Genomic DNA, 13,558 nt, shown 5'->3' on the forward strand with positions numbered 1-13,558 from the left:
ATTAGAACCAAAAGTCAGATAATGATAATATTGTTGAAGATGTGGAGAAATCAGAATCTTATAACCTCCTGATAGAGAAATAAAATGCTGCATCTACTTTGGGAAACCACCTGGTACTTCCTCAAACGATAACATAGAATATCATGTGACCCACCAATACTTCTCCTAGTTAAACACCAAAGAGAAATTAAACATATATCCACACACAATAAACAAACTTTCACATAAAAGCATTACTCAAAGTAGCCAAAAGAAAGAAATAACCTGAATGTCCACCAAATGAGGAATGGAGAAACTGTGACATACCCATATGCATGTGTGCGTGCCAAGTCACTTCAATCGTGCCGACTCTTTGCAACCCTATGGACTGTAGCCCACCAGATTCCTCTGTCCATGGGATTCTCCAGGCAAGAATACTGGAGTGGGTTGCCACGTCCTCTTCCAGAGGATCTTCCCAACCCAGGGGTTGAACCTGCATCTCTTAAGTCTCTTGCATTGGTAGGCAGGTTCTTTACCATTAGTGCCACCTGGGAAGCCCTACATATCCACATAATAGGATATTACTTAACCTTAAAATGTAATGGAATATTTATACATGTTACAATATGGATAAACCTTGAAAATGTTTGCTAAAGGAAAAAAGTCAGTCCCACAAGACCATATATGGTATGATTCCATTTGCATGAAATGTCCAGAATAGGAAAATTTATAGAAATAAAAAGTAGATTGGTCATTACTTAGGGCTGTGGAGAGATGAGTAGATAGGGAGGTGATAGCTAAAAGGTACAGTGTTTCTTTTTAAAGTGATGAAGGCATTCTAAAATTGACTCTGATGATGGCCATTCATATCCGTGCTTATACTAAAAACCATTGAATCTTACACTTTAAATGGGTGATAGTATAAAGACAGTAATAGTATATTTAATAAAACTGTTAAAAAAATTCTTATAAAAATGAACAAGCAAAAACGGCTAAGGGGAGACACTCAAAATGAAAAGCATTAAACATGAACTCAAGCCAATAATAAAAAAAAATGTGAGATTCTGATACCACTCATGAACAAAGGACAGACAAATGGAGCACAATATACACTGCAAAGTCAAACAACAATGAAGATGGTATAAATGTTATAAGAAGTAAACTACATCAGTGGAAACACATGGAATATTCAGTACCACCCGTGTCGGCAGGCCCCGCCTCCAGGTGCCTGATGTGACTGTCTATGGTCTGGTGGGTGGCTCCTCCAGGAAACCTCATAAGTCGGGGAACTTGAATATAGTCTTTTGCAAAGAGGCAGTTTTGGACCAAATATGCAACTCTGGATTCTACTTCTCAATTCCTATCCCACTTCTGAACTGTAAATAACAAACTCCTATACCCGTTCTTCATCCCGTGGAACTAATGGATTTCAGTTCAGTTCAGTCGCTCAGTCGTGTCCGACTCTTTGCGACCCCATGAATTGCAGCACACCAGGCCTCTCTGTCCATCACCAACTCCCGGAGTCTACCCAAACCCATGTTCATCGAGTCGGTGATGCCATCCAACCATCTCATCCTCTGTCGTCCCCTTCTCCTCCTGCCCCCAATCCTACCCAGCATTAGGGTCTTTTCCAATGAGTCAACCCTTCGCGTGAGGTGGCCAAAGTATTGGAGTTTCAGCTTCAACATCAGACCTTCCAATGAACACCCAGGATTGATCTCTTTTAGGATGGATTAATTGGATCTCCTTGCAGTCCAAGGGACTCGCAAGAGTCTTCTCCAACACCACAGTTCAAAAGCATCAATTCTTCAGTGCTCAGCTTTCTTCACCGTCCAACTCTCACAACCATACATGACCACTGGAAAAACCATAGCCTTGACTAGATGGACTTTTGTTGGCAAAGTAATGTCTCTGCTTTTAAATATGCTATCTAGGTTGGCCAGATGCCATGATCTTAGTTTTCTGAACGTTGAGCTTTAAGCCAACTTTTTCACTCTCCTCCTTCACCTTCATCAAGAGGCTCTTTAGTTCTTCTTCACTTTCTGCCATAAGGGTGGTGTCATCTGCATATCCGCAAATCTAATGGATTTAGAAGGATGTAAAAATTCCTCCAGGAGATTTTAAGTGACTCATAGAAATCTGGGAGAATTAAGAGGTCAGGGGCTTGCCCAAGTGGTGCTAATGGTAAAGAACCCACCTACCAATGCAGGAGACATAAGAGATGAGGGTTAGATCCCTGGGTCAGGAAGATCCCCTGATGGAGGGCATGGCAACCCACACCAATGTTTTTGCCTAGGGAATCCCACAGACAAAGGAGCCTGGGGTCGCAAAGAGTCAGACATGACTTAGAGACTAAATAACAACCACAACCACACATGAAGCAACATTCTTACATGAATTATGTTTAGCCCAACTCCATCATATAACAGATAAGGAAATTCTGTTGAAGAGAGGTTAAGTAACTTAGCCAGGACCAAATAACTAGATAACCTGATGATAAATCCGAGATGCCTGCCTAAAGCAAATATCCATTTGAAAAATCTCTACTTATATACTTTGAACTAGACTTTAGAAAGGCAGTTTTCAATTGCAGTATAATGAGAATGGAGGTTATAATTGAAACCACAGAGAAGAAGGCATTCATTACAAGACAGTATAAAGAAAGATCAGAACACTGAAGTATGAATTTGTAGGAATGTCCACTGTTGAAATAGAAGAAAAGACAATTTTCCCTTTAACTGCCCATCTCTTCTGACTTGAATGCTACATAGTTCTGTTTCATGAAGAAAGAAAGGAAAGGATAATGTTGTAGATGGAATACAGTTTATTTCTAAACTATCCAAGATGTCACAGTCTCAGATTTCCACTTCAATCCAATCATTTCAGTATCCTCCAACATATTTTACATGGGCGCTATTTCTGTGGAATATCTATTGGCATCTCTATCAAATTAACTCTGTTAAGCTCATTTTCAAAATCTAAAGGCTTTGGGAAATTCTGAAGTAAAGCAACCTGTTAATAGGCTATATTTCCTGCCCTTTGAAATTCACTATTGTAGTCTATTTGACCACAAATCCTTCCTATCTCGTGTTTAGAATATCTCTCAAAAATAGAAATGTATGCGTAGGCCTTGGGTAACATCACTCCATCCCTCTTGCCATGTCCCTGAAAACACTAAGAGCCCCGGAGTCGATACACACAGTGGAAGTCTCCTCGTTGGGGCCATGGTCTCTCCCTCTATCCCTCCTGCTTTGTGCCCAAAGGGTCCTCACTGCCGAGGACTGCATCACCAGGGTTTCTCACCTTCTGGATTCTGTATTCAGTTGGCCAATAGGAGGCACCCTCCAGGAGGGTCAAGGTAAGAGGAGAAAGAGAATAATCCATTTGTTCCTCATTTCCTCCCTGCATCACTATTGAATCTCTGGCAGCAGCTGAGTTGCTCCACAACTACCGCTCTGCTAAGCAACCCTGTGGCAACCACAGTTTCAGCTCTCACTGGGCTCTGCTGTCATCATTTTTTCTCCCCTATCTTCTTTCAGCCCTTTGAGCCTCCTGGTGTTACTAGTTGCTGGATTTCTCAATATTCTTTATCCCTTTAATATCTCTACATTTGAACCAACTGCAAAAAATTCTGTTCTGTGCTGAGGCCCTAAATACTAAAAGTAGGGGTTTTCCCTACAATTTCAAATATGTGAGCAAAAAAACTGAAGAACATTTATCCTTCCTTTACTTCTCATCTTAAATATATACAAGTATCATACAACTAATATTAAAGTATCAGTGCTATATGCAACTATAATCATATAATTATACACTTTGGGGATGAATAGTGATTTAATTTTATAGAACAAACTGTAAACCCCTTTTCTGAAGAGCATTGATTTTGCTCTCTTTGCATTTGTTCTTGTATTTTTTTATGCAATAGAGCTTAGTAAAGGACTTGATATGATTGCTGATTGTTTCTATGGGACACATTGAAATAGCATTTGTTTTTAATCAATATTACAAATGCTTGCTGAAGGGAAACTCAACCTTTTGCATAAAGTTCTTTCATCAATTTGTCAACAGTATTTAAAAGTTTCTTCAGCTGAGAAGTACCATGAAATGTTAGAAACAAGGGAGAGAAAGGCCACTTCTAAGCTAATAAGGCAGCTTCTTAATAAGGATAATTTTCTATGATATAATTATCCTGCTGGGTTTCTGCAGGTTCAGTTTTAAATGGTTCAGAGCAATCAGGGTCTGCCACCATTCCCAGGAGGTGTTTCCATGACATACATCCTTTGTTGGATAATTTCCCTTGAAATTCTGCATTAGTTATTAATGATGCATTAATGTTCACTGCCATTTGCTATTGTTTCCTTCCTGTGTATACATCCTCCATGTTTACTCAGGAGAAATTAATGAAAATAAAATGTCACCATTCTCAGCCCATAGAGAACTCAAGCTTGCTGTGTGCCTTCTCTACCTAAGGCCTCATGCATGGATTTTTCCTTTCACACATTCTCGCTTATTACCTACAGGGTGATTAACTGCTTAAATATAAATTGAAGACTATTCTTAAAATGTGCTATCAATAAAACTAATGAACACTTGTAAAATTTATAGGTTTGATGGGCATCTCCTACAATAGGTTAAGAGTATTATGATCAGGAGCTAGACAAATGGCATAATATATGGAACACACACACACACACACACACACACACATATATATATATATATATATATACACAGAGAGGAGACAGCCAGCCAGATAGATAGATCAATCTAGATATAATAGTACATATAGACAAGCTACTGGTTGTAGTAGAAAAAACAGCAGCAGTCTTCTAACACCTCTTTGAAAAGCTGGGTTTGAGTCTAGTATGAGTCAAGGGTGACAATTCTCTCCAGCAGAAAGAATGACCTCCTCTCTCCTGCCAGAGGGTCAGGCTTACCATGTGCTCACCATGTGCCTGAGTGCCTGCTAAGTCGCTTCAATCATGTCCTACTCTTTGCGACCCTATGGACTGGAGCCCGCCAGCCTCCTCTGTCCATGGAATTCTCCAAGCATAAATACTTGAGTGGGCTCCTTGCCTTCCTCCAGAGGATATTTCTGACCCAGGGATTGAACCTGCATCTTTTATGTCTCCTGCATTGGCAGGCAGGTTCTTTGCCACTAGAGCCATGTGGGAAGCCCAGCTCACCAGACTGTGTTGCAATTATATATTTACAGGATTTATTTATTCATCGTCATATTGACCTCTCAAAGCCATGTATGGTATCCTTGAACTAGGCCTGAAGAACACAAAGTTGACTACTAATGACATAGGGTATGAGAAAGGAAGTGTTGTGGGATGGGTGAGGGGTCATTGTTAACCCCATATTATGGATAAAGAAATTAGAATTTTAAGTCAATTAAGCAGTTGCACCAAAAAAACCACACTGCTAGTAAAAAGCAAGCCAATACTGAAAGCCAGAGTTTTACAAGTGTTTTTCGTGGTCAGTGTGACCATTTAAAGAAATGTTCTACATGTATTAGGATCACTTCCTTTTGTTCCTTCTCCTTCACTTCTTCATTATCATATCAGACATTTATTGTTGTGGAGGGAAAAAATATATGAATAAACACACAAAAAATGAATGAAACACAGAGGTTTACCCAAGGCCACATAACCTCTCTGAACCCATTTCCTCATCCATCAGTTAGAGCCAACTAACCCCTCATTGTCAAGCACACTGGACTTGAGATACACACACACACACACACACACACACACACATACACACATACACATATGTAACTTACCAAAATCTATCTCATGTCATTTGATGGAAAGAATATAACTATCTCCCAAATTGATTTTTAAGAGCAAATTCACATTAACATATCTTTAAATATTGATTTACATTTAAACACTTTTGACATCATTTTTTCCTTTTTCTTAAAAAAAAAACTGCTATGTACCTTTACTCAATTTAGAATAAACTTGAAACTATGGAAGTTACCTGAATTCTCAAATATTCTTCAGCTCCATCTGAAAAAAAAAAAAAAATGCTTTGGAACAATGTGTGACTCTAGTAAATTCATCATTTTTTATCTTAAAATTGAGGAAAAGGAATAGAGCAGGCTATAGCATACTCTTTTACTTCTTACCACATGTTAGAAATATGACTAGAATAAAATTTTCATACCATCAGATTTTGTTGTCCCAATCTTCAGACGTGAATCCTTAAGAAATGCATTCACTTAAGTCTCTATTTTGTAAGTTAGGAAACTGGGACTCAAAACCATTAATTTTTCAACAGGATTGTTTGGAGGATTAAATGAGAAAATATATGATGAAAAACAATCAGTGCAGTCACCTGACATCTACAGGAGTCAATAAGTGCTTGCTTTTATGATTATCCAATGAGAAGAAACTGATAAGTTGTAAAATTTTAGACTCAGGAGTGAAACAACTTCACACAAGGTATCAAGTCTTGATGTCCCTCTATACATTCCTGATCAAAGGAGAAGAATTAGGCCTGGATACTGCTCTCCTGACAGGATTCATCAGTGGAAACTAAATCCACTGCTTTTTCCCTCACTCTGGAAAATAAGGACTCCACAACCAAACCAACAAAATGAAACAACAGAAACAAGAACAGTGACTACAAAAACACCCTGGAATATCAAACGCTCCTCTCCACACTTTCCCTCTTTACTTGCAACAATTTTATATACTTTGAAAACTCTGACTTTATTTTCCTTTTCATACAAATTTTAAAAAATTGTGGCCTGGTTCCTATGATCCAGTTCTCCCTTTAGATAAACAGGTGCATGGGGACAAAAAATCTATGTAATAAAATAGAAGTCATTAGACTTTCTTGATTAGTGCTATCAAATCTACTATATTCAGATGTCATACAAGTGGATTTTCTCATATTTGTGACACGTTCTTCAAAACTGTATGTCTTCATAGTCTCTTAGCTGATCACAAGCCAATAGATTCTCTGAGTCTCTAGCATTCCATGACACGAGTGTTGGAATCAAAATACTTATTGATTTTTATACCATGATAAACTAATGCCTTTCCTATATAAGTTCCTTTTGTGTTATCTCTTCCATCTCGAATTTTTCAGGTAGTATTTCGATACTATCCAAATATTTTAAATTACTCTTGCTACTTTTCTAGGAGTCCATACTCACATTTTGGGACCCTTATACAAGTAGAGATGAAGAAGAGATTTCAAGGTAGCTGACATTAATCAATGGATATTGGTTGCTTTGACTGTGAATTGAGAAGTCTTCTTAGGCCAGTGAAAATGAATGTTATCAACCAGAGATGTCTGCCACAGTTAGGAGGCAGGGGAATATCTACCTGTAGCCTACTTCTACCTAAAGAGCTGAGATATTGATATATATAATGCAATGAAGGTTTCCCTGAATGTCATCCATACATGATCAGTTTACGTCCTTTGTGGTCTGATTTCCGCAACCATCTATCTTATTTCCCACTTTTTAAAAAGTCAGATACAACTAGAAAACACCTCAGTTCACACATGCTCAAGTTTTGAGCATTCAACAAGTTCTTCCTAAGCCAAATGCAATCATTGATATTGGTTGACTAACCGATCATATCATTGAAGGAAGAACTGGAGAGTGACTGATAGGAAAATGAAAAACAAATAGATCACTTAGTAAGAAGAGATTCTATGGATATTGACAATCAGAGTCAAGGATTATCAAATGAAAACACCCACAAACAGATTCGCTGTTTTGGCTACACAATGAGAAAACTCATAACCAAAAAATATATATAAAAATAGATTGTATCTCAACCCAGAAAATTAATCATATTTAAGTTAGAACCATACAGAAGAATCATTTTAAGAGTTATTCCTTTTAACAAAGCTAAAATTTTAAGTGGTACAAATTATTTAAGAATAGAAAGCTTCAGACTTCCCTCGTGGTCCAGTGGTTAAGAATCCACCTGCCAATGCAGGGGACATGGGTTCAATCCCTGGTCTGGGAAGATCCCACATGCGGTAGGGCAACTAAGCCTGTGAGCCACAACTACTGAGCCAGCGTGCCTAGAGCCCACACTCCACAAGAGAAGCCATGGCATGAGAAGCCTGTGCGGTATAGTGAAGAGTGGCCCCTGTTTGCTGCAACTAGAGAAAGCCCGCACACAGCAACAAGGACCAGAACAGCCAACATTAAATAAATAAAAATTTTTAAAAGAATAGAAAGCTTTTAAAAGGCAACAGTAAAAATGATAAAGGATGATAAATGATAACGATGATAGTCCCAGTCACGACACAAAGTGCTTCTCGTGAATTACTCAGTTTAATCAACAACTGAAGAAGCAGGTATTGTCAACATCCCCATTGTACAGAAAAGAATATTTATCTGAGACAGTGAACGTGCTCAAGGTCACAATGCTGTCACACATCTAAGATGGAACATTACAGCTTACTTCAATCTCCTGTCTCATAACTTCATGGCACTGGCACAGTAATGGTGCCATCGTCACTGCTGATAACTCTTACCTTGGCCTGAACTCAGGTCAATTTCCTGTACTGCACATAAAAGGAACTAGATGCTAAGCATAGCAGTGTAGCAGTATAAATCCTGGAAAAAGTTGCACTTGTAAAGATCCGGAGACAGTGCCTTTTATATTTCCAGTGCCCTATACCTCTGTCTTTCTCAGTGGTTTTATGATCTGTCACTACTTGAGCAGACAGCACATCAGCAAGTTTGCAGGGTAATTTTTTTGGACTGATCTCATTTATGCCTGCCCATTTCTTGCCAGTAACAAATCTTGTAAAAACACTTAGCATTCCAGAGCTTTTCATATATAACTCATCTAACTGAAGGTTTAAAAAAGTAATTCACAACATAGCTCTTCATCAAAAGAGGTAATCATTTCCATTTCAGTCTTCATGTAAGATATAATAATTCTGTAATTTATGGGGCCACAGAAGCTCTGTGACTTATATCATTTGGAGCATAATGTGATCTTCTCTGATTAATAGCTGCCATTTATTCAGAGACTGTACAGGACACTTTATATTTATTGAACATTCTCATTTAATTCTCACAACAATTGTAAAGGAAGCTATTATTATCTCCACTTTACAGTTTCAGTAACAATTGTAGGTCATGTAGCCAGTAACCAGAGCCAAAAATCAAACCTGGGGAACATTGATTATTCTGTCAAAGAAGAGGTAGGAAAGTAGATTAAAGAAGGTTGGGTACCATCTGTCTCATATTAACATTTGCCATTTTGTGATTTATTTATTCAATCAACCTTTATGAAGCTTTATCTAGATATAAAACACAATGGAATTATTGAATTATACATCTAATGGGTGGAATATTTAAAAGATATCACCACCCAGAAAGCAGTTGCTCAACCATATGGCTGCCACAGTGATTCTCAAACCTCCATTCCCTGTCTGTCCCTCCCATTACTCCAGATCAGGGTTTCTCAACAGTGCCACTATGGACTTTTAAGAGCAAAGAAATCCTTGTTGTAACGGCTGTCAGGCGCCTTTTTAAGAGGTTTAACAGGATCATTGGTCTCTACACACTAGATTCCAGTAGTTCTCTCCTCCTCAGTTGTGACAATCGAAAATGTCTCTAGACATGGCCACATGTCCACTGGAGAGCAAAATCACCCCCAGCTGAGAAACCCTAGTCTAGACACAAATCTCGTTTAACATGTCTTTGTGATATTCATTATGCTTTTTTTTAATTTAACAAATTATATCTTCTATGATTAAATGCAAGCTCCTTCAGTGTGTAGCTATAACCGTAATAGTTACACTATGTGGGACCTAGCAGATTCTTAAAGAAAAGTTGGTTGGATGAACATACGAATGACCAAACTCAACTAATTTATTTATTAAGACTACTTTCCAAAAGTTTCTTTAATGACTTTTTGTCAGTGAAACAGGATGTATTTCTTTTTGGTCAGACCTGTCCTTAAGGAAAGTAATATGTAAAACTAATAAAAGTCAGAGAGACTAGCTAACTTTTGCACTCATCTAAAAATATCTGCATAGCAAACGGCTTTGACTTTTCTGACAGCCATATATTTGACCTTGACTCTCTACACTGGAAATACCAAGACTCTTAAGGTCACCTTTCAGGTATCCTATCTTCCAAAGGGATGTGGAAAGCATTATTCTAAATGCAACAATATAAAATTGTAATGGTAAATTTTATATTCATCATATTTCTTCTTCAATCACTCTCTACACTGTAATTGAACCAAGGTCAGAGAGAATCTCCAGTTTGTTTATTATATTAAGCAATAAATGTTACAGAGTGAAAGAATGCATAAATGAATGGAGAATAAGAGATACAAGTTAAGTAAAAGAAAAGTATCTTTCCCATTATAACTATAGACCTTAAAGAAGTCTTTATCCTGGACCAGTTGTACAAATTTAAGCTACAACAAAATCTTTTACTCCTGGAAAATTTGTAATTATCTGATCCATAATGTATTATTTAGTTCAAATAAAATATTTTGTATGTTTACTCCTCTGATAAGCAAATTTGTTCCACAATATATAGGTAAAAGAAACATTTGTGTGCTGGCATCAAGTTATTTCTTGAAAAGGGCAAAACAGACTCCTAAAACAAATTATGCTCCACCTCACCTCCACACTGCACTTATCTGAGAGTCATAGCCCTTTGCAATGCCATGCACTGCAGTCCGCCAAGCTCCTCTGTCCATGGAATTTCCCAGGCAAGAATACTGGAGTGGGTTACTGTTTCCTGCTCCAAGGGATCTTCCTGACCCAGGGATTGAACCCATATCTCCTGCATCTCCTGCATTGGTAGGTAGATGCTTTACCACTAAGCCACCTGAAAAGCATAGGAGGAGTAGATGTGCAAGAGCCACCATAGATGCCATAGCGGCCTGATTTTAAGCATCCTCTCTAATGCTTCCTGGAGCAACAATTCCTGCCACAGATGCCTCTGAAACAGGCCTTTTCTATTATAGAATCTACCATGATTCTTCATCAAGCCTCCTAGAGTTTAGCTTCTCTAAGGAGTCAACAGCCAGTTTCAAACAAGAGCATATGAATAAACAGAGCAGGGATCTACACCACTCTTGGACTACCTTCACAGTATCTCCTTGCCAAAACAGCTGCTCATCCCTTCTCTACTGTTTGAAAGTTTCTCTTTTTCCAGGAAGGGATACTTCTGTCTCTCTAATTCTTGGACCTTCCTTCTAGGATTATCCAACATCACCATCCATTAAATTACAAGGTTTCAATAGTTTAAAGGTCTATTAATTCTAGCTAGGGACAATTGTTAACTTCAGACTTTCGGAAATTAAAGACTTCATTCTCTAGAACAGGAGAAAGGAAGTTTTCCTCTTATTATCTTAAACATCTTACAGCATCTAAAACCAAACACTAATTTATATCTCAATGGATTATCACATGACACCTATTATAAGCTTTGTAATAAAGCAAATAACTAGATTCTTCATTTTACTCTTATGAGTATTAGAATTGTTAGTTATATAAAGCATCAAATTGACCTGAAATTCAAAAACATAAAGCAGTGAGATGAATACAAAATTTGTGCCATGCTTTGTCAGTAGAAAATGTCTTGTCTATGTCTTTGTGTTTGAATGATGAAAATTATTTTAGAGTATCTCTGTACCTTTATACTTATTACTATTTTATATGTATATTTATTAGGAAATTATGTAGTTCCACTTTTCTCCAGGAATATAAAATTATTTTGTCATGACCTTCAAGCAAGCATCAATTTACCCAGTATGTGATAAAAAAAAACAGTGATTTTAATACATTACTATATACCATCTTGATATATATCTTTAAATTGGAAATTAATGCTGTATATGGTTGTTTGTGATGTAGAATTGGACATGGCAATGTTTTCCTTCCTAATGGTATATTTTGAAACAATATAAATGTTATTTGTGTTTTCCAAGAAAATATTTTCCATGTAACATTTGCTATTACCATCTATGAGGAATTGAGAATACCTGATTCTAGAATTTCTATAAACCTTGGCTCTGGGAATTACAGCCTCTTAGAATTACATTCAGAGAAGGCAATGGCACCCCACTCCAGTACTCTTGCCTGGAAAATCCCATGGACGGAGGAGCCTGGTAGGCTGCAGTCCATGGGGTCGCTGAGAGTCGGACACGACTGAGCGACTTCACTTTCACTTTTCCCTTTCATGCACTGGAGAAGGAAATGGCAACCCACTCCAGTATTCTTGCCTGGAGAATCCCAAGGACAGCGGAGTCTGGTGGGCTGCCATCTATGGGGTCGCACAGAGTTGGACACGACTGAAGCAACTTAGCAGCAGCAGCAGCAGCAGCAGCAGCAGAATTACATTCAATATATAAGCAATAACTTAGTTGTTTCTAGATGTTACCTTAAAAAACAGCAAAAATGCAGAAACCTAGAAAGCCAATCAAAACTTGGCTGGAAAAAAAAAGAAACTGGAAAATGTCCAGCCATAGTTTGCATTTTCATTGAAATTGGCATAATGAAAATTATTGAAAGTACAGAAATAATGCCTTTCCATACACTTATGTTCACATTAATTAGCAAGCTAAAGGATACAGTATATTTGTGTATATGATGTGTTCAGAAAAAAAGATTCATCTATATATATAAGTGAATCATTTTGTTATACACTTGAAACTAACACAACATTGCTAATCAACTGTTTTCCAACATAAAATAAAAAGCTTCAAAAAAACAATTTCTTATACAGTGCTCCTCATGCTAACAATGGAAATTTGGTTCTCACACCACCCATTGTTATTGTCATGAACCAAGTGTCTCTGGACACAATCCCAGAAGAAGTGGTCTAGTCTCACTAGTGTGCTTACACAGCTATTGAAAGAACATAACAGAATATGCTACATGCTTATTATATGCTACAATATTTCAACAAGAGCATGTGAAACAGCACAGGGATCTAACCACTCTTGGACTACCTTCACCATATCTACTTGCCGAAACAACTGCTCATCTTTACTGTTTGCAAGTTTCTCCTTCTCCAGGAAGGGATACTTCTGTCTCTCTTACCTTTGGACCTCCCTTCTAGGATTATACAATACCATCATCCATTAAATTACAAGGTTTCAATAGTTTAAAGGTTTATTAATTCTAGCTGGGGGCAAGTGTAACTTCAGACTTTCAGAAATCAAAGACTTCACTCTCTAGAATAGGAGAAAGGAAGTTTCTCATCCCTGTGGTTGGAGCTAAGAGTCCTTCACTATAGCCTTGCCATTAATTGCACGTATTTCTCGATCACCAAACTTTACTCAAAGATTTCTTTTAAAAATAATAAACTAAATAGGTTAAAAATGTAAGGACATTCACAATAATATGTGTGATCATTACAGTAAAATCAGCACAGTCTGAAATTTCATGATTTTCCTTAAATATTAATTTAAAAGCAACTTTTGCTCACAGTGAATCAGTTTAACCTCCTGATGCAGAAATCACTATATAGGATTTTTGTCATCTAACTCCACATGATCTTAATCCAATTTCTCATTAGCATTTATTTCTTCATTAGTTTTTAAATGACTTTTTGAGGCCT

At 37.5% G+C, this 13,558-nt stretch overlaps 1 protein-coding gene across 2 annotated transcripts in view; it reads right to left on the reverse strand.

Annotated features, from left to right (window-relative positions):
- The window catches only part of LOC145514266 (uncharacterized), a 718,708-nt gene that overhangs the window by 50,844 nt on the left and 654,306 nt on the right, over nucleotides 1–13,558 (reverse strand). For both annotated transcript variants that reach the window (XR_014060003.1, XR_014060006.1), the window contains exon 6: nucleotides 5,968–5,996. The gene's annotated coding sequence lies outside the window, so the exon portion shown is untranslated. Of the gene's footprint in view, nucleotides 1–5,967; nucleotides 5,997–13,558 lie in introns of those variants that run through there.

This window comes from Giraffa tippelskirchi, chromosome 7, assembly GCF_054371585.1.
Source record: "Giraffa tippelskirchi isolate mGirTip1 chromosome 7, T2T-mGirTip1v1.2.pri, whole genome shotgun sequence".
In the NCBI taxonomy this organism is placed as follows: domain Eukaryota; kingdom Metazoa; phylum Chordata; class Mammalia; order Artiodactyla; family Giraffidae; genus Giraffa; species Giraffa tippelskirchi.